The sequence below is a fragment of the Hydractinia symbiolongicarpus genome, chromosome 3 (assembly GCF_029227915.1).
Source record: "Hydractinia symbiolongicarpus strain clone_291-10 chromosome 3, HSymV2.1, whole genome shotgun sequence".
NCBI lineage: Eukaryota > Metazoa > Cnidaria > Hydrozoa > Anthoathecata > Hydractiniidae > Hydractinia > Hydractinia symbiolongicarpus.
Genome location: NC_079877.1, coordinates 6,405,498 through 6,428,153, shown reverse-complemented (window position 1 = coordinate 6,428,153; position 22,656 = coordinate 6,405,498).

The window sequence follows — 22,656 nt, the reverse complement described above, 5'->3', positions numbered from 1 at the left end:
TTATTCAGCGTCTCATCAAAAATGAAAACATTTTTGAAAACTACAAGTCTTATGCGTTTTAGTGGTGAAAAGATAATTTAAAAAATCGTTTTGGAAATGAGTTTACTCACAGGGTACTTTCTTTGTATACATTCGACTATACCTTCCAAGCCCGGGATTTAGGGGAAATCGCGGGTTTTCGTTTGCCGGCGATTAAACCACTTTCATTAGGCGTCTCATCAAAAATGAAAACATTCCTGAAAACTACAAGTCTCATGCGTTTTAGTGGGGAAAAAATAATTTAAAAAATCGTTCGGGAAATGAGTTTACTCCCTGGGTACTTTCTTTGTATACTTTTGACTATACGGGCCAAGTCCGGGATTTACGGGAAATCGCGGGTTTTCGTTTGCCGGCGATTAAACTTCTTTTATTCAGCGTCTCATCAAAAATGAAAACATTTTTGAAAACTACAAGTCTCAAGCGTTTTAGTGGTAAAAAGATAATTTAAAAAATCGTTTTGGAAATGAGTTTTCTCACAGGGTACTTTCTTTGTATACATTCGACTATACGGGCCAAGCCCGGGATTTACGGGAAATCGCGGGTTTTCGTTTGCCGGCGATTAAACCACTTTTATTAAGCGTCTCATAAAAAATGAAAACATTTCTGAAAACTACAAGTCTCATGCGTTTTAGTGGTGAAAAAATAATTTAAAAATTCGTTCGGGAAATGAGTTTACTCACTGGGTACTTTCCTTGTATACTTTTGACTATACGGGCCGAGTCCGGGATTTACGGGAAATCGCGGGTTTTCGTTTGCCGGCGATTAAACTTCTTTTATTCAGCGTCTCATCAAAAATGAAAACATTTTTAAAAACTACAAGTCTCAAGCGTTTTAGTGGTGAAAAAATAAATTAAAAAATCGTTCTGGAAATGAGTTTACTCACAGGGTACTTTCTTTGTATACATTCGACTATACGAACCAAGCCCGGGATATACGGGAAATCGCGGGTTTTCGTTTGCCGGCGATTAAACCTCTTTCATTAACCGTCTCATCAAAAATGAAAACATTTTTGAAAACTACAAGTCTCATGGGCTTTAGTGGTGAAATAATAGTTTAAAAAATCGTTTGGGAAATGAGTTTACTCCCTGGGTACTTTCTTTGTATACTTTTGACTATACGGCCCGAGTCCGGGATTTACGGGAAATCGCAGGTTTTCGTTTGCAGGCGATTAAACTTCTTTTATTCAGCGTCTCATCAAAAATGAAAACATTTTTGAAAACTACAAGTCTCATGCGTTTTAGTGGTGAAAAAATAATTTAAAAATTCGTTCGGGAAATGAGTTTACACCCTGGGTACTTTCTTTGTATACTTTTGACTATGCGGGCCGAGTCCGGGGTTTACGGGAAATGGCGGGTTTTCGTTTGCCGGCGATTAAACTTCTTTTATTTAGCGTCTCTTCAAAAATGAAAACATTTTTGAAAACTACAAGTCTCAAGCGTTTTAGTGGTGAAAAGATAATTTAAAAAATCGTTTTGGAAATGAGTTTTCTCACAGGGTACTTTCTTTGTATACATTCGACTATACGGGCGAAGCCCGGGATTTACGGGAAATCTGGGGTTTTCGTTTGCCGGCGATTAAACCCCTTTCATTAACCGTCTCATCAAAATTGAAAACATTTTTGAAAACTACAAGTCTCATGCGTTTTAGTGGTGAAAAAATAAATTAAAAAATCGTTCTGGAAATGAGTTTACTCACAGGGTACTTTCTTTATATACATTCGACTATACGGGCCAAGCCCGGGATTTACGGGAAATCGCAGATTTTCGTTTGCCGGCGATTAAACTTCTTTTATTCAGCGTCTCATCAAAAATGAAAACATTTTTGAAAACTACAAGTCTCAAGCGTTTTAGTGGTAAAAAGATAATTTAAAAAATCGTTTTGGAAATGAGTTTTCTCACAGGGTACTTTCTTTGTATACATTCGACTATACGGGCCAAGCCCGGGATTTACCGGAAATCGCGGGTTTTCGTTTGCCGGCGATTAAACCACTTTTATTAGGCGTCTCATCAAAAATGAAAACATTTCTGAAAACTACAAGTCTCAAGCGATTTAGTGGTGAAAAAATAAATTAAAAAATCGTTCTGGAAATGAGTTTACTCACAGGGTACTTTCTTTGTATACATTCGACTATACGGGCCAAGCCCGGGATATACGGGAAATCGCGGGTTTTCGTTTGCCGGCGATTAAACCTCTTTCATTAACCGTCTCATCAAAAATGAAAACATTTTTGAAAACTACAAGTCTCATGGGCTTTAGTGGTGAAATAATAATTTAAAAAATCGTTTGGGAAATGAGTTTACTCCCTGGGTACTTTCTTTGTATACTTTTGACTATACGGACCGAGTCCGGGATTTACGGGAAATCGCAGGTTTTCGTTTGCAGGCGATTAAACTTCTTTTATTCAGCGTCTCATCAAAAATGAAAACATTTTTGAAAACTACAAGTCTCATGCGTTTTAGTGGTGAAAAAATAATTTAAAAATTAGTTAGGGAAATGAGTTTACTCACTGGGTACTTTCCTTGAATACTTTTGACTATACGGGGCGAGACCGGGATTTACGGGAATTTGCGGGTTTTCGTTTGCCGGCGATTAAACTTCTTTTATTCAGCGTCTCATCAAAAATGAAAACATTTTTAAAAACTACAAGTCTCATGGGCTTTAGTGGTGAAATAATAATTTAAATAATCGTTTGGGAAATGAGTTTACTCCCTGGAAACTTTCTTTGTATACTTTTGACTATACGGGCCGAGTACGGGATTTACGGGAAATCGCAGGTTTTCGTTTGCCGGCGATTAAATTTCTTTTATTCAGCGTCTCATCAAAAATGAAAACATTTTTGAAAACTACAAGTCTCATGCGTTTTAGTGGTGAAAAGATAATTTAAAAAATCGTTTTGGAAATGAGTTTACTCACAGGGTACTTTCTTTGTATACATTCGACTATACCGGCCAAGCCCGGGATTTACGGGAAATCGCGGGTTTTCGTTTGCCGGCGATTAAACCACTTTCATTAGGCGTCTCATCAAAAATGAAAACATTCCTGAAAACTACAAGTCTCATGCGTTTTAGTGGGGAAAAAATAATTTAAAAAATCGTTCGGGAAATGAGTTTACTCCCTGGGTACTTTCTTTGTATACTTTTGACTATACGGGCCGAGTCCGGGATTTACGGGAAATCGCGGGTTTTCGTTTGCCGGCGATTAAACTTCTTTTATTCAGCGTCTCATCAAAAATGAAAACATTTTTAAAAACTACAAGTCTCATGGGCTTTAGTGGTAAAATAATAATTCAAAAAATCGTTTGGGAAATTAGTTTACTCCCTGGGTACTTTCCTTGTATACTTTTGACTATACGGGCCGAGTCCGGGATTTACGGGAAATCGCAGGTTTTCGTTTGCCGGCGATTAAACTTCTTTTATTCAGCGTCTCATCAAAAATGAAAACGTTTTTGAAAACTACAAGTCTCATGCGTTTTAGTGGTGAAAAAATAAATTAAAAAATCGTTCTGGAAATGAGTTTACTCACAGGGTACTTTCTTTGTATACATTCGACTATACGGGCCAAGCCCGGGATTTACGGGAAATCGCGGGTTTTCGTTTGCCGGCGATTAAACCTCTTTCATTAAGCGTTTCATCAAAAATGAAAACATTTTTGAAAACTACAAGTCTCATGCGTTTTAGTGGTGAAAAAAAAATTTAAAAAATCGTTCGGGAAATGAGTTTACTCCCTGGGTACTTTCTTTGTATACATTCGACTATACGGGCCAAGCCCGGATTTACGGGAAATCGCGGGATTTCGTTTGCCGGCGATTAAACTTCTTTTATTCAGCGTCTCATCAGAAATGAAAACATTTTTGAAAACTACAAGTCTCATGCGTTTTAGTGGTGAAAAGATAATTTAAAAAATCGTTTTGGAAATGAGTTTACTCACAGGGTACTTTCTTTGTATACATTCGACTATACCGGCCAAGCCCGGGAATTACGGGAAATCGCGGGTTTTCGTTTGCCGGCGATTAAACCACTTTCATTAGGCGTCTCATCAAAAATGAAAACATTTTTGAAAACTACAAGTCTCATGCGTTTTAGTGGTGAACATTTTTGAAAACTACAAGTCTCATGCGTTTTAGTGGTGAAAAGATAATTTAAAAAATCGTTTTGGAAATGAGTTTACTCACAGGGTACTTTCTTTGTATACATTCGACTATACCGGCCAAGCCCGGGATTTACGGGAAATCGCGGGTTTTCGTTTGCCGGCGATTAAACCACTTTCATTAGGCGTCTCATCAAAAATGAAAACATTCCTGAAAACTACAAGTCTCATGCGTTTTAGTGGTGAAAAAATAATTTAAAAAATCGTTCGGGAAATGAGTTTACTCCCTGGGTACTTTCTTTGTATACTTTTGATTATACGGGCCGAGTACGGGATTTACGGGAAATCGCAGGTTTTCGTTTGCCGGCGATTAAACTTCTTTTATTCAGCGTCTCATCAAAAATGAAAACATTTTGAAAACTACAAGTCTCATGCGTTTTAGTGGTGAAAAAATAATTTAAAAAATCGTTCGGGAAATGAGTTTACTCCCTGGGTACTTTCTTTGTATACTTTTGACTATACGGGCCGAGTCCGAGATATACGGAAGTCACGGGTTTTCGTTTGCCGGCGATTAAACTTCCTTTATTCAGCGTCTCATCAAAAATGAAAATATTTTTAAATACTACAAGTCTCATGGGCTTTAGTGGTGAAATAATAATTTAAAAAATCTTTCGGGAAATGAGTTTACACCCTGGGTACTTTCTTTGTATACTTTTGACTCTACGGGCCGAGTCCGGGATTTACGGAAAATCGCAGGTTTTCGTTTGCCGGCGATTAAACTTCTTTTATTCAGCGTCTCATCAAAAATGAAAACATTTTTGAAAACTACAAGTCTCATGCGTTTTAGTGGTGAAAAAATAATTTAAAAAATCGTTCGGGAAATGAGTTTACTCCCTGGGTACTTTCTTTGTATACTTTTGACTATTCGGGCCGAGTCCGGGGTTTACGGGAAATGGCGGGTTTTCGTTTGCCGGCGATTAAACGTCTTTAATTCAGCGTCTCAACAAAAATGAAAAGATTTTTGAAAACTACAAGCCTCAAGCGTTTTAGTGGTGAAAAGATAATTTAAAAAATCGTTTTGGAAATGAGTTTACTCACAGGGTACTTTCTTTGTATACATTCGAATATACGGGCCAAGCCCGGGATTTACGGGAAATCGCGGGATTTCGTTTGCCGGCGATTAAACCTCTTTTAATAAGCGTCTCATCAGAAATGAAAACATTTTTGAAAACTGCAAGTCTCATGCGTTTTAGTGGTGAAAAGATAATTGAAAAAATCGTTTTGGAAATGAGTTTACTCACACGGTACTTTCTTTGTATACATTCGACTATACCGGCAAAAGCCCGGGATTTACGGGAAATCGCGGGTTTTCGTTTGCCGGCGATTAAACCACTTTCATTAGGCGTCTCATCAAAAATGAAAACATTCCTGAAAACTACAAGTCTCATGCGTTTTAGTGGGGAAAAAATAATTTAAAAAATCGTTCGGGAAATGAGTTTACTCCCTGGGTACTTTCTTTGTATTTTTTTGACTATACGGGCCGAGTCCGGGATTTACGGGAAATCGCGGGTTTTCGTTTGCCGGCGATTAAACTTCTTTTATTCAGCGTCTCATCAAAAATGAAAACATTTTTAAAAACTACAAGTCTCATGGGCTTTAGTGGTAAAATAATAATTCAAAAAATCGTTTGGGAAATTAGTTTACTCCCTGGGTACTTTCTTTGTATACTTTTGACTATACGGGCCGAGTCCGGGATTTACGGGAAATCGCAGGTTTTCGTTTGCAGGCGATTAAACTTCTTTTATTCAGCGTCTCATCAAAAATGAAAACATTTTTGAAAACTACAAGTCTCATGCGTTTTAGTGGTGAAAAAATAATTTAAAAATTCGTTAGGGAAATGAGTTTACTCACTGGGTACTTTCCTTGTATACTTTTGACTATACGGGCCGAGACCGGGATTTACGGGAATTTGCGGGTTTTCGTTTGCCGGCGATTAAACTTCTTTTATTCAGCGTCTCATCAAAAATGAAAACATTTTTAAAAACTACAAGTCTCATGGGCTTTAGTTGTGAAATAATAATTTAAATAATCGTTTGGGAAATGAGTTTACTCCCTGGAAACTTTCTTTGTATACTTTTGACTATACGGGCCGAGTACGGGATTTACGGGAAATCGCAGGTTTTCGTTTGCCGGCGATTAAATTTCTTTTATTCAGCGTCTCATCAAAAATGAAAACATTTTTGAAAACTACAAGTCTCATGCGTTTTAGTGGTGAAAAGATAATTTAAAAAATCGTTTTGGAAATGAGTTTACTCACAGGGTACTTTCTTTGTATACATTCGACTATACCGGCCAAGCCCGGGATTTACGGGAAATCGCGGGTTTTCGTTTGCCGGTGATTAAACCACTTTCATTAGGCGTCTCATCAAAAATGAAAACATTCCTGAAAACTACAAGTCTCATGCGTTTTAGTGGGGAAAAAATAATTTAAAAAATCGTTCGGGAAATGAGTTTACTCCCTGGGTACTTTCTTTGTATACTTTTGACTATACGGGCCGAGTCCGGGATTTACGGGAAATCGCGGGTTTTCGTTTGCCGGCGATTAAACTTCTTTTATTCAGCGTCTCATCAAAAATGAAAACATTTTTAAAAACTACAAGTCTCATGGGCTTTAGTGGTAAAATAATAATTCAAAAAATCGTTTGGGAAATTAGTTTACTCCCTGGGTACTTTCCTTGTATACTTTTGACTATACGGGCCGAGTCCGGGATTTACGGGAAATCGCAGGTTTTCGTTTGCCGGCGATTAAACTTCTTTTATTCAGCGTCTCATCAAAAATGAAAACGTTTTTGAAAACTACAAGTCTCATGCGTTTTAGTGGTGAAAATATAAATTAAAAAATCGTTCTGGAAATGAGTTTACTCACAGGGTACTTTCTTTGTATACATTCGACTATACGGGCCAAGCCCGGATTTACGGGAAATCGCGGGATTTCGTTTGCCGGCGATTAAACTTCTTTTATTCAGCGTCTCATCAGAAATGAAAACATTTTTGAAAACTACAAGTCTCATGCGTTTTAGTGGTGAAAAGATAATTTAAAAAATCGTTTTGGAAATGAGTTTACTCACAGGGTACTTTCTTTGTATACATTCGACTATACCGGCCAAGCCCGGGATTTACGGGAAATCGCGGGTTTTCGTTTGCCGGCGATTAAACCACTTTCATTAGGCGTCTCATCAAAAATGAAAACATTCCTGAAAACTACAAGTCTCATGCGTTTTAGTGGTGAAAAAATAATTTAAAAAATCGTTCGGGAAATGAGTTTACTCCCTGGGTACTTTCTTTGTATAATTTTGACTATACGGGCCGAGTACGGGATTTACGGGAAATCGCAGGTTTTCGTTTGCCGGCGATTAAATTTCTTTTATTCAGCGTCTCATCAAAAATGAAAACATTTTGAAAACTACAAGTCTCATGCGTTTTAGTGGTGAAAAAATAATTTAAAAAATCGTTCGGGAAATGAGTTTACTCCCTGGGTACTTTCTTTGTATACTTTTGACTATACGGGCCGAGTCCGAGATTTACGGAAGTCGCGGGTTTTCGTTTGCCGGCGATTAAACTTCCTTTATTCAGCGTCTCATCAAAAATGAAAATATTTTTAAATACTACAAGTCTCATGGGCTTTAGTGGTGAAATAATAATTTAAAAAATCGTTCGGGAAATGAGTTTACACCCTGGGTACTTTCTTTGTATACTTTTGACTATACGGGCCGAGTCCGAGATTTACGGAAGTCGCGGGTTTTCGTTTGCCGGCGATTAAACTTCCTTTATTCAGCGTCTCATCAAAAATGAAAATATTTTTAAATACTACAAGTCTCATGGGCTTTAGTGGTGAAATAATAATTTAAAAAATCGTTCGGGAAATGAGTTTACACCCTGGGTACTTTCTTTGTATACTTTTGACTCTACGGGCCGAGTCCGGGATTTACGGAAAATCGCAGGTTTTCGTTTGCCGGCGATTAAACTTCTTTTATTCAGCGTCTCATCAAAAATGAAAACATTTTTAAAAACTACAAGTCTCATGCGTTTTAGTGGTGAAAAAATAATTTAAAAAATCGTTCGGGAAATGAGTTTACTCACAGGGTACTTTCTTTGTATACATTCGACTATACGGGCCAAGCCCGGGATTTACGGGAAATCGCGGGATTTCGTTTGCCGGCGACTAAACCTCTTTTAATAAGCGTCTCATCAAAAATAAAAACATTTTTGAAAACTGCAAGTCTCATGCGTTTTAGTGGTGAAAAGATAATTGAAAAAATCGTTTTGGAAATGAGTTTACTCACAGGGTACTTTCTTTGTATACATTCGACTATACCGGCCAAGCCCGGGATTTACGGGAAATCGCGGGTTTTCGTTTGCCGGCGATTAAACCACTTTCATTAGGCGTCTCATCAAAAATGAAAACATTCCTGAAAACTACAAGTCTCATGCGTTTTAGTGGGGAAAAAATAATTTAAAAAATCGTTCGGGAAATGAGTTTACTCCCTGGGTACTTTCTTTGTATACTTTTGACTATACGGGCCGAGTCCGGGATTCACGGGAAATCGCGGGTTTTCGTTTGCCGGCGATTAAACTTCTTTTATTCAGCGTCTCATCAAAAATGAAAACATTTTTAAAAACTACAAGTCTCATGGGCTTTAGTGGTAAAATAATAATTCAAAAAATCGTTTGGGAAATTAGTTTACTCCCTGGGTACTTTCTTTGTATACTTTTGACTATACGGGCCGAGTCCGGGATTTACGGGAAATCGCAGGTTTTTGTTTGCCGGCGATTAAACTTCTTTTATTCAGCGTCTCATCAAAAATGAAAATGTTTTTGAAAACTACAAGTCTCATGCGTTTTAGTGGTGAAAAAATAAACTAAAAAATCGTTCTGGAAATGAGTTTACTCACAGGGTACTTTCTTTGTATACATTCGACTATACGGGCCAAGCCCGGGATTTACGGGAAATCGCGGGTTTTCGTTTGCCGGCGATTAAACCTCTTTCATCAAGCGTTTCATCAAAAATGAAAACATTTTTGAAAACTACAAGTCTCATGCGTTTTAGTGGTGAAAAAAAAATTTAAAAAACCGTTCGGGAAATGAGTTTACTCCCTGGGTACTTTCTTTGTATACATTCGACTATACGGGCCAAGCCCGGATTTACGGGAAATCGCGGGATTTCGTTTGCCGGCGATTAAACTTCTTTTATTCAGCGTCTCATCAGAAATGAAAACATTTTTGAAAACTACAAGTCTCATGCGTTTTAGTGGTGAAAAGATAATTTAAAAAATCGTTTTGGAAATGAGTTTACTCACAGGGTACTTTCTTTGTATACATTCGACTATACCGGCCAAGCCCGGGATTTACGGGAAATCGCGGGTTTTCGTTTGCCGGCGATTAAACCACTTTCATTAGGCGTCTCATCAAAAATGAAAACATTCCTGAAAACTACAAGTCTCATGCGTTTTAGTGGTGAAAAAATAATTTAAAAAATCGTTCGGGAAATGAGTTTACTCCCTGGGTACTTTCTTTGTATACTTTTGACTATACGGGCCGAGTACGGGATTTACGGGAAATCGCAGGTTTTCGTTTGCCGGCGATTAAACTTCTTTTATTCAGCGTCTCATCAAAAATGAAAACATTTTAAAAACTACAAGTCTCATGCGTTTTAGTGGTGAAAAAATAATTTAAAAAATCGTTCGGGAAATGAGTTTACTCCCTGGGTACTTTCTTTGTATACTTTTGACTATACGGGCCGAGTCCGAGATTTACGGAAGTCGCGGGTTTTCGTTTGCCGACGATTAAACTTCCTTTATTCAGCGTCTCATCAAAAATGAAAATATTTTTAAATACTACAAGTCTCATGGGCTTTAGTGGTGAAATAATAATTTAAAAAATCGTTCGGGAAATGAGTTTACACCCTGGGTACTTTCTTTGTATACTTTTGACTCTATGGGCCGAGTCCGGGATTTACGGAAAATCGCAGGTTTTCGTTTGCCGGCGATTAAACTTCTTTTATTCAGCGTCTCATCAAAAATGAAAACCTTTTTGAAAACTACAAGTCTCATGCGTTTTAGTGGTGAAAAAATAATTTAAAAAATCGTTCGGGAAATGAGTTTACTCCCTGGGTACTTTCTTTGTATACTTTTGACTATTCGGGCCGAGTCCTGGGTTTACGGGAAATGGCGGGTTTTCGTTTGCCGGCGATTAAACGTCTTTAATTCAGCGTCTCAACAAAAATGAAAAGATTTTTGAAAACTACAAGCCTCAAGCGTTTTAGTGGTGAAAAGATAATTTAAAAAATCGTTTTGGAAATGAGTTTACTCACAGGGTACTTTCTTTGTATACATTCGACTATACAGGCCAAGCCCGGGATTTACGGGAAATTGCGGGATTTCGTTTGCCGGCGATTAAACCTCTTTTAATTAGCGTCTCATCAAAAATGAAAACATTTTTGAAAACTGCAAGTCTCATGCGTTTTAGTGGTGAAAAGATAATTGAAAAAATCGTTTCGGAAATGAGTTTACTCACAGGGTACTTTCTTTTTATACATTCGACTATACGGGCCAAGCCCGGGATTTACGGGAAATCGCGGGTTTTCGTTTGCCGGCGATTAAACAACTTTCATTAAGCGTCTCATCAAAAATGAAAACATTTCTGAAAACTACAAGTCTCATGCGTTTTAGTGGGGAAAAAATAATTTAAAAAATCGTTCGGGAAATGAGTTTACTCCCTGGGTACTTTCTTTGTATACTTTTGACTATACGGGCCGAGTCCGGGATTTACGGGAAATCGCGGGTTTTCGTTTGCCGGCGATTAAACTTCTTTTATTCAGCGTCTCATCAAAAATGAAAACATTTTTAAAAACTACAAGTCTCATGGGCTTTAGTGGTAAAATAATAATTCAAAAAATCGTTTGGGAAATTAGTTTACTCCCTGGGTACTTTCTTTGTATACTTTTGACTATACGGGCCGAATCCGGGATTTACGGGAAATCGCAGGTTTTTGTTTGCCGACGATTAAACTTCTTTTATTCAGCGTCTCATCAAAAATGAAAACGTTTTTGAAAACTACAAGTCTCATGCGTTTTAGTGGTGAAAAAATAAATTAAAAAATCGTTCTGGAAATGAGTTTACTCCCTGGGTACTTTCTTTGTATACTTTTGACTATTCGGGCCGAGTCCGGGGTTTACGGGAAATGGCGGGTTTTCGTTTGCCGGCGATTAAACGTCTTTAATTCAGCGTCTCAACAAAAATGAAAAGATTTTTGAAAACTACAAGCCTCAAGCGTTTTAGTGGTGAAAAGATAATTTAAAAAATCATTTTGCAAATGAGTTTACTCACAGGGTACTTTCTTTGTATACATTCGACTATACAGGCCAAGCCCGGGATTTACGGGAAATTGCGGGATTTCGTTTGCCGGCGATTAAACCTCTTTTAATAAGCGTCTCATCAAAAATGAAAACATTTTTGAAAACTGCAAGTCTCATGCGTTTTAGTGGTGAAAAGATAATTGAAAAAATCGTTTCGGAAATGAGTTTACTCACAGGGTACTTTCTTTTTATACATTCGACTATACGGGCCAAGCCCGGGATTTACGGGAAATCGCGGGTTTTCGTTTGCCGGCGATTAAACAACTTTCATTAAGCGTCTCATCAAAAATGAAAACATTTCTGAAAACTACAAGTCTCATGCGTTTTAGTGGGGAAAAAATAATTTAAAAAATCGTTCGGGAAATGAGTTTACTCCCTGGGTACTTTCTTTGTATACTTTTGACTATACGGGCCGAGTCCGGGATTTACGGGAAATCGCGGGTTTTCGTTTGCCGGCGATTAAACTTCTTTTATTCAGCGTCTCATCAAAAATGAAAACATTTTTAAAAACTACAAGTCTCATGGGCTTTAGTGGTAAAATAATAATTCAAAAAATCGTTTGGGAAATTAGTTTACTCCCTGGGTACTTTCTTTGTATACTTTTGACTATACGGGCCGAATCCGGGATTTACGGGAAATCGCAGGTTTTTGTTTGCCGACGATTAAACTTCTTTTATTCAGCGTCTCATCAAAAATGAAAACGTTTTTGAAAACTACAAGTCTCATGCGTTTTAGTGGTGAAAAAATAAATTAAAAAATCGTTCTGGAAATGAGTTTACTCACAGGGTACTTTCTTTGTGTACATTCGACTATACGGGCCAAGCCCGGGATTTACGGGAAATCGCGGGTTTTCATTTGCCCGCGATTAAACCTCTTTCATTAAGCGTTTCATCAAAAATGAAAACATTTTTGAAAACTACAAGTCTCATGCGTTATAGTGGTGAAAAAAAAATTTAAAAAATCGTTAGGGAAATGAGTTTACTCCCTGGGTACTTTCTTTGTGTACATTCGACTATACGGGCCAAGCCCGGATTTACGGGAAATCGCGGGATTTCGTTTGCCGGCGATTAAACTTCTTTTATTCAGCGTCTCATCAGAAATGAAAACATTTTTGAAAACTACAAGTCTCATGCGTTTTAGTGGTGAAAAGATAATTTAAAAAATCGTTTTGGAAATGAGTTTACTCACAGGGTACTTTCTTTGTATACATTCGACTATACCGGCCAAGCCCGGGATTTACGGGAAATCGCGGGTTTTCGTTTGCCGGCGATTAAACCACTTTCATTAGGCGTCTCATCAAAAATGAAAACATTCCTGAAAACTACAAGTCTCATGCGTTTTAGTGGTGAAAAAATAATTTAAAAAATCGTTCGGGAAATGAGTTTACTCCCTGGGTACTTTCTTTGTATACTTTTGACTATACGGGCCGAGTACGGGATTTACGGGAAATCGCAGGTTTTCGTTTGCCGGCGATTAAACTTCTTTTATTCAGCGTCTCATCAAAAATGAAAACATTTTTAAAAACTACAAGTCTCATGGGCTTTAGTGGTAAAATAATAATTCAAAAAATCGTTTGGGAAATGAGTTTACTCACAGGGTACTTTCTTTGTGTACATTCGACTATACGGGCCAAGCCCGGGATTTACGGGAAATCGCGGGTTTTCATTTGCCCGCGATTAAACCTCTTTCATTAAGCGTTTCATCAAAAATGAAAACATTTTTGAAAACTACAAGTCTCATGCGTTATAGTGGTGAAAAAAAAATTTAAAAAATCGTTAGGGAAATAAGTTTACTCCCTGGGTACTTTCTTTGTGTACATTCGACTATACGGGCCAAGCCCGGATTTACGGGAAATCGCGGGATTTCGTTTGCCGGCGATTAAACTTCTTTTATTCAGCGTCTCATCAGAAATGAAAACATTTTTGAAAACTACAAGTCTCATGCGTTTTAGTGGTGAAAAGATAATTTAAAAAATCGTTTTGGAAATGAGTTTACTCACAGGGTACTTTCTTTGTATACATTCGACTATACCGGCCAAGCCCGGGATTTACGGGAAATCGCGGGTTTTCGTTTGCCGGCGATTAAACCACTTTCATTAGGCGTCTCATCAAAAATGAAAACATTCCTGAAAACTACAAGTCTCATGCGTTTTAGTGGTGAAAAAATAATTTAAAAAATCGTTCTGGAAATGAGTTTACTCCCTGGGTACTTTCTTTGTATACTTTTGACTATACGGGCCGAGTACGGGATTTACGGGAAATCGCAGGTTTTCGTTTGCCGGCGATTAAACTTCTTTTATTCAGCGTCTCATCAAAAATGAAAACATTTTTAAAAACTACAAGTCTCATGGGCTTTAGTGGTAAAATAATAATTCAAAAAATCGTTTGGGAAATTAGTTTACTCCCTGGGTACTTTCTTTGTATACTTTTGACTATACGGGCCGAATCCGGGATTTACGGGAAATCGCAGGTTTTTGTTTGCCGACGATTAAACTTCTTTTATTCAGCGTCTCATCAAAAATGAAAACGTTTTTGAAAACTACAAGTCTCATGCGTTTTAGTGGTGAAAAAATAAATTAAAAAATCGTTCTGGAAATGAGTTTACTCACAGGGTACTTTCTTTGTGTACATTCGACTATACGGGCCAAGCCCGGGATTTACGGGAAATCGCGGGTTTTCATTTGCCCGCGATTAAACCTCTTTCATTAAGCGTTTCATCAAAAATGAAAACATTTTTGAAAACTACAAGTCTCATGCGTTATAGTGGTGAAAAAAAAATTTAAAAAATCGTTAGGGAAATGAGTTTACTCCCTGGGTACTTTCTTTGTGTACATTCGACTATACGGGCCAAGCCCGGATTTACGGTAAATCGCGGGATTTCGTTTGCCGGCGATTAAACTTCTTTTATTCAGCGTCTGATCAGAAATGAAAACATTTTTGAAAACTACAAGTCTCATGCGTTTTAGTGGTGAAAAGATAATTTAAAAAATCGTTTTGGAAATGAGTTTACTCACAGGGTACTTTCTTTGTATACATTCGACTATACCGGCCAAGCCCGGGATTTACGGGAAATCGCGGGTTTTTGTTTGCCGGCGATTAAACCACTTTCATTAGGCGTCTCATCAAAAATGAAAACATTCCTGAAAACTACAAGTCTCATGCGTTTTAGTGGTGAAAAAATAATTTAAAAAATCGTTCGGGAAATGAGTTTACTCCCTGGGTACTTTCTTTGTATACTTTTGACTATACGGGCCGAGTACGGGATTTACGGGAAATCGCAGGTTTTCGTTTGCCGGCGATTAAACTTCTTTTATTCAGCGTCTCATCAAAAATGAAAACATTTTGAAAACTACAAGTCTCATGCGTTTTAGTGGTGAAAAAATAACTTAAAAAATCGTTCGGGAAATGAGTTTACTCCCTGGGTACTTTCTTTGTATACTTTTGACTATACGGGCCGAGTCCGAGATTTACTGAAGTCGCGGGTTTTCGTTTGCCGGCGATTAAACTTCTTTTATTCAGCGTCTCATCAAAAATGAAAACATTTTTGAAAACTACAAGTCTCAAGCGTTTTAGTGGTGAAAAGATAATTTAAAAAATCGTTTTGGAAATGAGTTTACTCACAGGGTACTTTCTTTGTATACATTCGACTATACGGGCCAAGCCCGGGATTTACGGGAAATCGCGGGATTTCGTTTGCCGGCGATTAAACCTCTTTTAATAAGCGTCTCATCAAAAATGAAAACATTTTTGAAAACTGCAAGTCTCATGCGTTTTAGTGGTGAAAAGATAATTGAAAAAATCGTTTCGGAAATGAGTTTACTCACAGGGTACTTTCTTTGTATACATTCGACTATACGGGCCAAGCCCGGGATTTACGGGAAATCGCAGGTTTTCGTTTGCCGGCGATTAAACAACTTTCATTAAGCGTCTCATCAAAAATGAAAACATTTCCGAAAACTACAAGTCTCATGCGTTTTAGTGGTAATAATTAATTTAAAAAGTCGTTCGGGAAATGAGTTTACTCCCTGGGTACTTTCTTTGTATACTTTTGACTATACGGGCCGAGTCCGGGATTAACGGAAAGTCGCGGGTTTTTGTTTGCCGGCGATTAAACTTCTTTTATTCAGCGTCTCATCAAAAAATGAAATTATTTTTAAATACTACAAGTCTCATGCGTTTTAGTTGTGAAAAAATAATTTCAAAAATCGTTCGGGAAATGAGTTTACTCCCTGGGTACTTTCTTTGTATACTTTTTTCTATGCGGGCCGAGTCCAGGGTTTACGGGAAATCGCGGGTTTTCGTTTGCCGGCGATTAAACTTCTTTTATTCAGCGTCTCATCAAAAATGTAAACATTTTTAAAAACTACAAGTCTCATGGAATTTAGTGGTGAAATAATAATTTAAATAAACGTTTGGGAAATGAGTTTACTCCCTGGGTACTTTCTTTGTATACTTTTGACTATACGGGCCGAGGCCGGGATTAACGGGAAATCGCAGGTTTTCGTTTGCCAGAGATTAAACTTCTTTTATTCAGCGTCTTAACAAAAATGAAAACATTTTTGAAAACTACAAGTGTCATGCGTTTTAGTGGTGAAAATATAATTTAAAAAATCGTTCGGGAAATGCGTTTACACCCTGGGTACTTTCTTTGTATACTTTTGACTATACGGGCCGAGTCCGGGATTTACGGGAAATCGCAGGTTTTTGTTTGCCGGCGATTTAACTTCTTTTATTCAGCGTCTCATCAAAAATGAAAACATTTTTGAAAACTACAAGTCTCATGCGTTTTAGTGGTGAAAAAATAATTTAAAAAATCGTTCGGGAAATGAGTTTACTCCCTGGGTACTTTCTTTGTATACTTTTGACTATACGGGCCGAGTCCGGGATTAACGGAAAGTCGCGGGTTTTCGTTTGCCGGCGATTAAACTTCTTTTATTCAGCGTCTCATCAAAAATGAAATTATTTTTAAATACTACAAGTCTCATGCGTTTTAGTTGTGAAAAAATAATTTAAAAATTCGTTCAGGAAATGAGTTTACTCACTGGGTACTTTCCTTGTATACTTTTGACTATACGGGCCGAGTCCGGGATTTACGGGAAATCGCGGGTTTTCGTTTGCCGGCGATTAAACTTCTTTTATTCAGCGTCTCATCAAAAATGTAAACATTTTTAAAAACTACAAGTCTCATGGGATTTAGTGGTGAAATAATAATTTAAATAAACGTTTGGGAAATGAGTTTACTCCCAGGGTACTTTCTTTGTATACTTTTGACTATACGGGCCGAGGCCGGGATTAACGGGAAATCGCAGGTTTTCGTTTGCCGGCGATTAAACTTCTTTTATTCAGCGTCTTATCAAAAATGAAAACATTTTTGAAAACTACAAGTGTCATGCGTTTTAGTGGTGAAAAAATAATTTAAAAAATCGTTCGGGAAATGCGTTTACACCCTGGGTACTTTCTTTGAATACTTTTGACTATACGGGCAGAGTCCGGGATTTACGGGAAATCCCAGGTTTTCGTTTGCCGGCGATTAAACTTCTTTTATTCCGCGTCTCATCAAAAATGAAAACATTTTTGAAAACTACAAGTCTCATGCGTTTTAGTGGTGAAAAAATAATTTAAAAATTCGTTAGGGAAATGAGTTTACTCACTGGGTACTTTCCTTGTATACTTTTGTCTATACAGGCCGAGACCGGGATTTACGGGAAATCGCGGGTTTTCGTTTGCCGGCGATTAAACTTCTTTTATTCAGCGTCTTATCAAAAATGAAAACATTTTTGAAAACTACAAGTGTCATGCGTTTTAGTGGTGAAAAAATAATTTAAAAAATCGTTCGGGAAATGCGTTTACACCCTGGGTACTTTCTTTGTATACTTTTGACTATACGGGCAGAGTCCGGGATTTACGGGAAATCCCAGGTTTTCGTTTGCCGGCGATTAAACTTCTTTTATTCCGCGTCTCATCAAAAATGAAAACATTTTTGAAAACTACAAGTCTCATGCGTTTTAGTGGTGAAAAAATAATTTAAAAATTCGTTAGGGAAATGAGTTTACTCACTGGGTACTTTCCTTGTATACTTTTGTCTATACAGGCCGAGACCGGGATTTACGGGAAATCGCGGGTTTTCGTTTGTCGGCGATTAAACTTCTTTTATTCAGCGTCTCATCAAAAATGAAAACACTTTTAAAAACTGCAAGTCTCATGCGTTTTAGTTGTGAAAAAATAATTTCAAAAATCGTTCGGGAAATGAGTTTACTCCCTGGGTACTTTCTTTGTATACTTTTTACTATGCGGGCCGAGTCCGGGGTTTACGGGAAATGGCGGGTTTTCGTTTGCGGGCGATTAAACTTCGTTTATTCAGCGTCTCAACAAAAATGAAAACATTTTTGAAAACTACAAGTCTCAAGCGTTTTAGTGGTGAAAAGATAATTTAAAAAATCGTTTTGGAAATGAGTTTACTCACAGGGTACTTTCTTTGTATACATTCGACTATACGGGCCAAGCCCGGCATTTACGGGAAATCGCGGGTTTTCGTTTGCCGGCGATTAAACTTCTTTTATTCAGCGTCTCATCAAAAATGAAAACACTTTTAAAAACTACAAGTCTCATGCGTTTTAGTTGTGAAAAAATAATTTCAAAAATCGTTCGGGAAATGAGTTTACTCCCTGGGTACTTTCTTTGTATACTTTTTACTATGCGGGCCGAGTCCGGGGTTTACGGGAAATGGCGGGTTTTCGTTTGCCGGCGATTAAACTTCGTTTATTCAGCGTCTCAACAAAAATGAAAACATTTTTGAAAACTACAAGTCTCAAGCGTTTTAGTGGTGAAAAGATAATTTAAAAAATCGTTTTGGAAATGAGTTTACTCACAGGGTACTTTCTTTGTATACATTCGACTATACGGGCCAAGCCCGGCATTTACGGGAAATCGCGGGTTTTCGTTTGCCGACGATTAAACCACTTTCATTAAGCGTCTCATCAAAAATGAAAATATTTCTGAAAACTACAAGTCTCATGCGTTTTAGTGGTGAAAAAATAATTTAAAAATTCGTTCGGGAAATGAGTTTACTCACTGGGTACTTTCCTTGTATACTTTTTACTATACGGGCCGAGTCCGGGATTTACGGGAAATCACGGGTTTCCGTTTGCCGGCGATTAAACTTCTTTTATTCAGCGTCTTATCAAAAATGAAAACATTTTAGAAAACTACAAGTGTCATGCGTTTTAGTGGTGAAAAAATAAATTAAAAAATCGTTCGGAAAATGCGTTTACACCCTGGGTACTTTCTTTGTATACTTTTGACTATACTGGCAGAGTCCGGGATTTACGGGAAATCGCAGGTTTTCGTTTGCCGGCGATTAAACTTCTTTTATTCAGCGTCTCATCAAAAATGTAAACATTTTTAAAAACTACAAGTCTCATGGAATTTAGTGGTGAAATAATAATTTAAATAAACGTTTGGGAAATGAGTTTACTCCCTGGGTACTTTCTTTGTATACTTTTGTCTATACAGGCCGAGACCGGGATTTACGGGAAATCGCGGGTTTTCGTTTGCCGGCGATTAAACTTCTTTTATACAGCGTCTCATCAAAAATGAAAACATTTTTGAAAACTACAAGTCTCATGCGTTTTAGTGGTAATAATTAATTTAAAAAATCGTTCGGGAAATGAGTTTACTCCCTGGGTACTTTCTTTGTATACTTTTGACTATACGGGCCGAGTCCGGGATTAACGGAAAGTCGCGGGTTTTCGTTTGCCGGCGATTAAAATTCTTTTATTCAGCGTCTCATCAAAAATGAAATTATTTTTAAATACTACAAGTCTCATGCGTTTTAGTTGTGAAAAAATAATTTCAAAAATCGTTCGGGAAATGAGTTTACTCCCTTGGTACTTTCTTTGTATACTTTTTACTATGCGGGCCGAGTCCGGGGTTTACGGGAAATGGCGGGTTTTCGTTTGCCGGCGATTAAACTTCGTTTATTCAGCGTCTCAACAAAAATGAAAACATTTTTGAAAACTACAAGTCTCAAGCGTTTTAGTGGTGAAAAGATAATTTAAAAAATCGTTTTGGAAATGAGTTTACTCACAGGGTACTTTCTTTGTATACATTCGACTATACGGGCCAAGCCCGGGATTTACGGGAAATCGCGGGTTTTCGTTTGCCGGCGATTAAACCACTTTCATTAAGCGTCTCATCAAAAATGAAAACATTTCTAAAAACTACAAGTCTCATGCGTTTTAGTGGTGAAAAAATAATTTAAAAATTCGTTCAGGAAATGAGTTTACTCACTGGGTACTTTCCTTGTATACTTTTGACTATACGGGCCGAGTCCGGGATTTACGGGAAATTGCGGGTTTTCGTTTGCCGGCGATTGAACTTCTTTTATTCAGCGTCTCATCAAAAATGTAAACATTTTTAAAAACTACAAGTCTCATGGGATTTAGTGGTGAAATAATAATTTAAATAAACGTTTGGGAAATGAGTTTACTCCCTGGGTACTTTCTTTGTATACTTTTGACTATACGGGCCGAGGCCGGGATTAACGGGAAATCGCAGGTTTTCGTTTGCCGGCGATTAAACTTCTTTTATTCAGCGTCTTATCAAAAATGAAAACATTTTTGAAAACTACAAGTGTCATGCGTTTTAGTGGTGAAAAAATAATTTAAAAAATTGTTCGGGAAATGCGTTTACACCCTGGGTACTTTCTTTGTATACTTTTGACTATACGGGCAGAGTCCGGGATTTACGGGAAATCGCAGGTTTTCGTTTGCCGGCGATTAAACTTCTTTTATTCCGCGTCTCATCAAAAATGAAAACATTTTTGAAAACTACAAGTCTCATGCGTTTTAGTGGTGAAAAAATAATTTAAAAATTCGTTAGGGAAATGAGTTTATTCACTGGGTACTTTCCTTGTATAATTTTGTCTATACAGGCCGAGACCGGGATTTACGGGAAATCGCGGGTTTTCGTTTGCAGGCGATTAAACTTCTTTTATTCAGCGTCTCATCAAAAATGAAAACATTTTTAAAAACTACAAGTCTCATGCGTTTTAGTTGTGAAAAAATAATTTCAAAAATAGTTCGGGAAATGAGTTTACTCCCTGGGTACTTTCTTTGTATACTTTTTACTATGCGGGCCGAGTCCGGGGTTTACGGGAAATGGCGGGTTTTCGTTTGCCGGCGATTAAACCACTTTCATTAAGCGTCTCATCAAAAATGAAAACATTTCTGAAAACTACAAGTCTCATGCGTTTTAGTGGTGAAAAAATAATTTAAAAATTCGTTCGGGAAATGAGTTTACTCACTGGGTACTTTCCTTGTATACTTTTGACTATACGGGCCGAGTCCGGGATTTACGGGAAATCACGGGTTTCCGTTTGCCGGCGATTAAACTTCTTTTATTCAGCGTCTCATCAAAAATGTAAACATTTATAAAAACTACAAGTCTCATGGGATTAAGTGGTGAAATAATAATTTAAATAAACGTTTGGGAAATGAGTTTACTCACTGGGTACTTTCCTTGTATACCTTTGTCTATACAGGCCGAGACCGGGATTTACGGGAAATCGCGGGTTTTCGTTTACCGGCGATTAAACTTCTTTTATTCAGCGTCTCATCAAAAATGAAAACATTTTTAAAAACTACAAGTCTCATGGGCTTTAGTGGTGAAATATAAATTTAAAAAATCGTTTGGGAAATGAGTTTACTCCCTGGGTACTTTCTTTGTATACTTTTGACTATACGGGCCGAGTCCGGGATTTACGGGAAATCGCAGGTTTTCGTTTGCCGGCGATTAAACTTCTTTTATTCAGCGTCTCATCAAAAATGAAAACATTTTTGAAAACTACAAGTCTCATGCGTTTTAGTGGTGAAAAAATAAATTAAAAAATCGTTCGAGAAATGAGTTTACACCCTGGGTACTTTCTTTGTATACTTTTGACTATACGGGCCGAGTCCGGGATTTACGGGAAATCGCAGGTTTTCGTTTGCCGGCGATTAAACCACTTTCATTAAGCGTCTCATCAAAAATGAAAAGATTTCTGAAAACTACAAGTCTTATGCGTTTTAGTGGTGAAAAAATAATTTAAAAAATCGTTCGGGAAATGAGTTTACTCCCTGTGTACTTTCTTTGTATACTTTTGACTATACGGGCCGAGACCGGGATTTACGGGAAATCGCGGGTTTTCGTTTGCCGGCGATTAAACTTCTTTTATTCAGCGTCTCATCAAAAATAAAAACATTTTTTAAAACTGAAAGTCTCATGGGCTTTAGTGGTGAAATAATAATTTAAAAAATCGTTTGGGAAATTAGTTTACTCCCTGGGTACTTTCTTTGTATACTTTTGACTATACGGGCCGAGTCCGGGATTTACGGGAAATCGCAGGTTTTCGTTTGCCGGCGATTCAACTTCTTTTATTCAGCGTCTCATCAAAAATAAAAATATTTTTGAAAACTACAAGTCTCATGCGTTTTAGTGGTGAAAAAATGAATTAAAAAATCGTTCGGGAAATGAGTTTACTACCTGGGTACTATCTTTGTATACTTTTGACTATACGGGCCAAGCCCGGGATTTACGGGAAATCGCGGGATTTCGTTTGCCGGCGATTAAACTTCTTTTATTCAGCGTCTCATCAGAAATAAAAACATTTTTGAAAACTACAAGTCTTATGCGTTTTAGTGGTGAAAAAATAATTTAAAAAATCGTTCTGGAAAAGAGTTTACTCACAGGGTTCTTTCTTTGTATACATTCGACTATACGGGCCAAGCCCGGGATTTACGGGAAATCGCAGGTTTTCGTTTGCCGGCGATTAAACTTCTTTTATTCCGCGTCTCATCAAAAATGAAAACATTTTTGAAAACTACAAGTCTCATGCGTTTTAGTGGTGAAAAAATAATTTAAAAATTCGTTAGGGAAATGAGTTTACTCACTGGGTACTTTCCTTGTATACTTTTGTCTATACAGGCCGAGACCAGGATTTACGGGAAATCGCGGGTTTTCGTTTGCCGGCGATTAAACTTCTTTTATTCAGCGTCTCATCAAAAATGAAAACATTTTTGAAAACTACAAGTCTCATGCGTTTTAGTGGTGAAAAAATAATTTAAAAATTCGTTAGGGAAA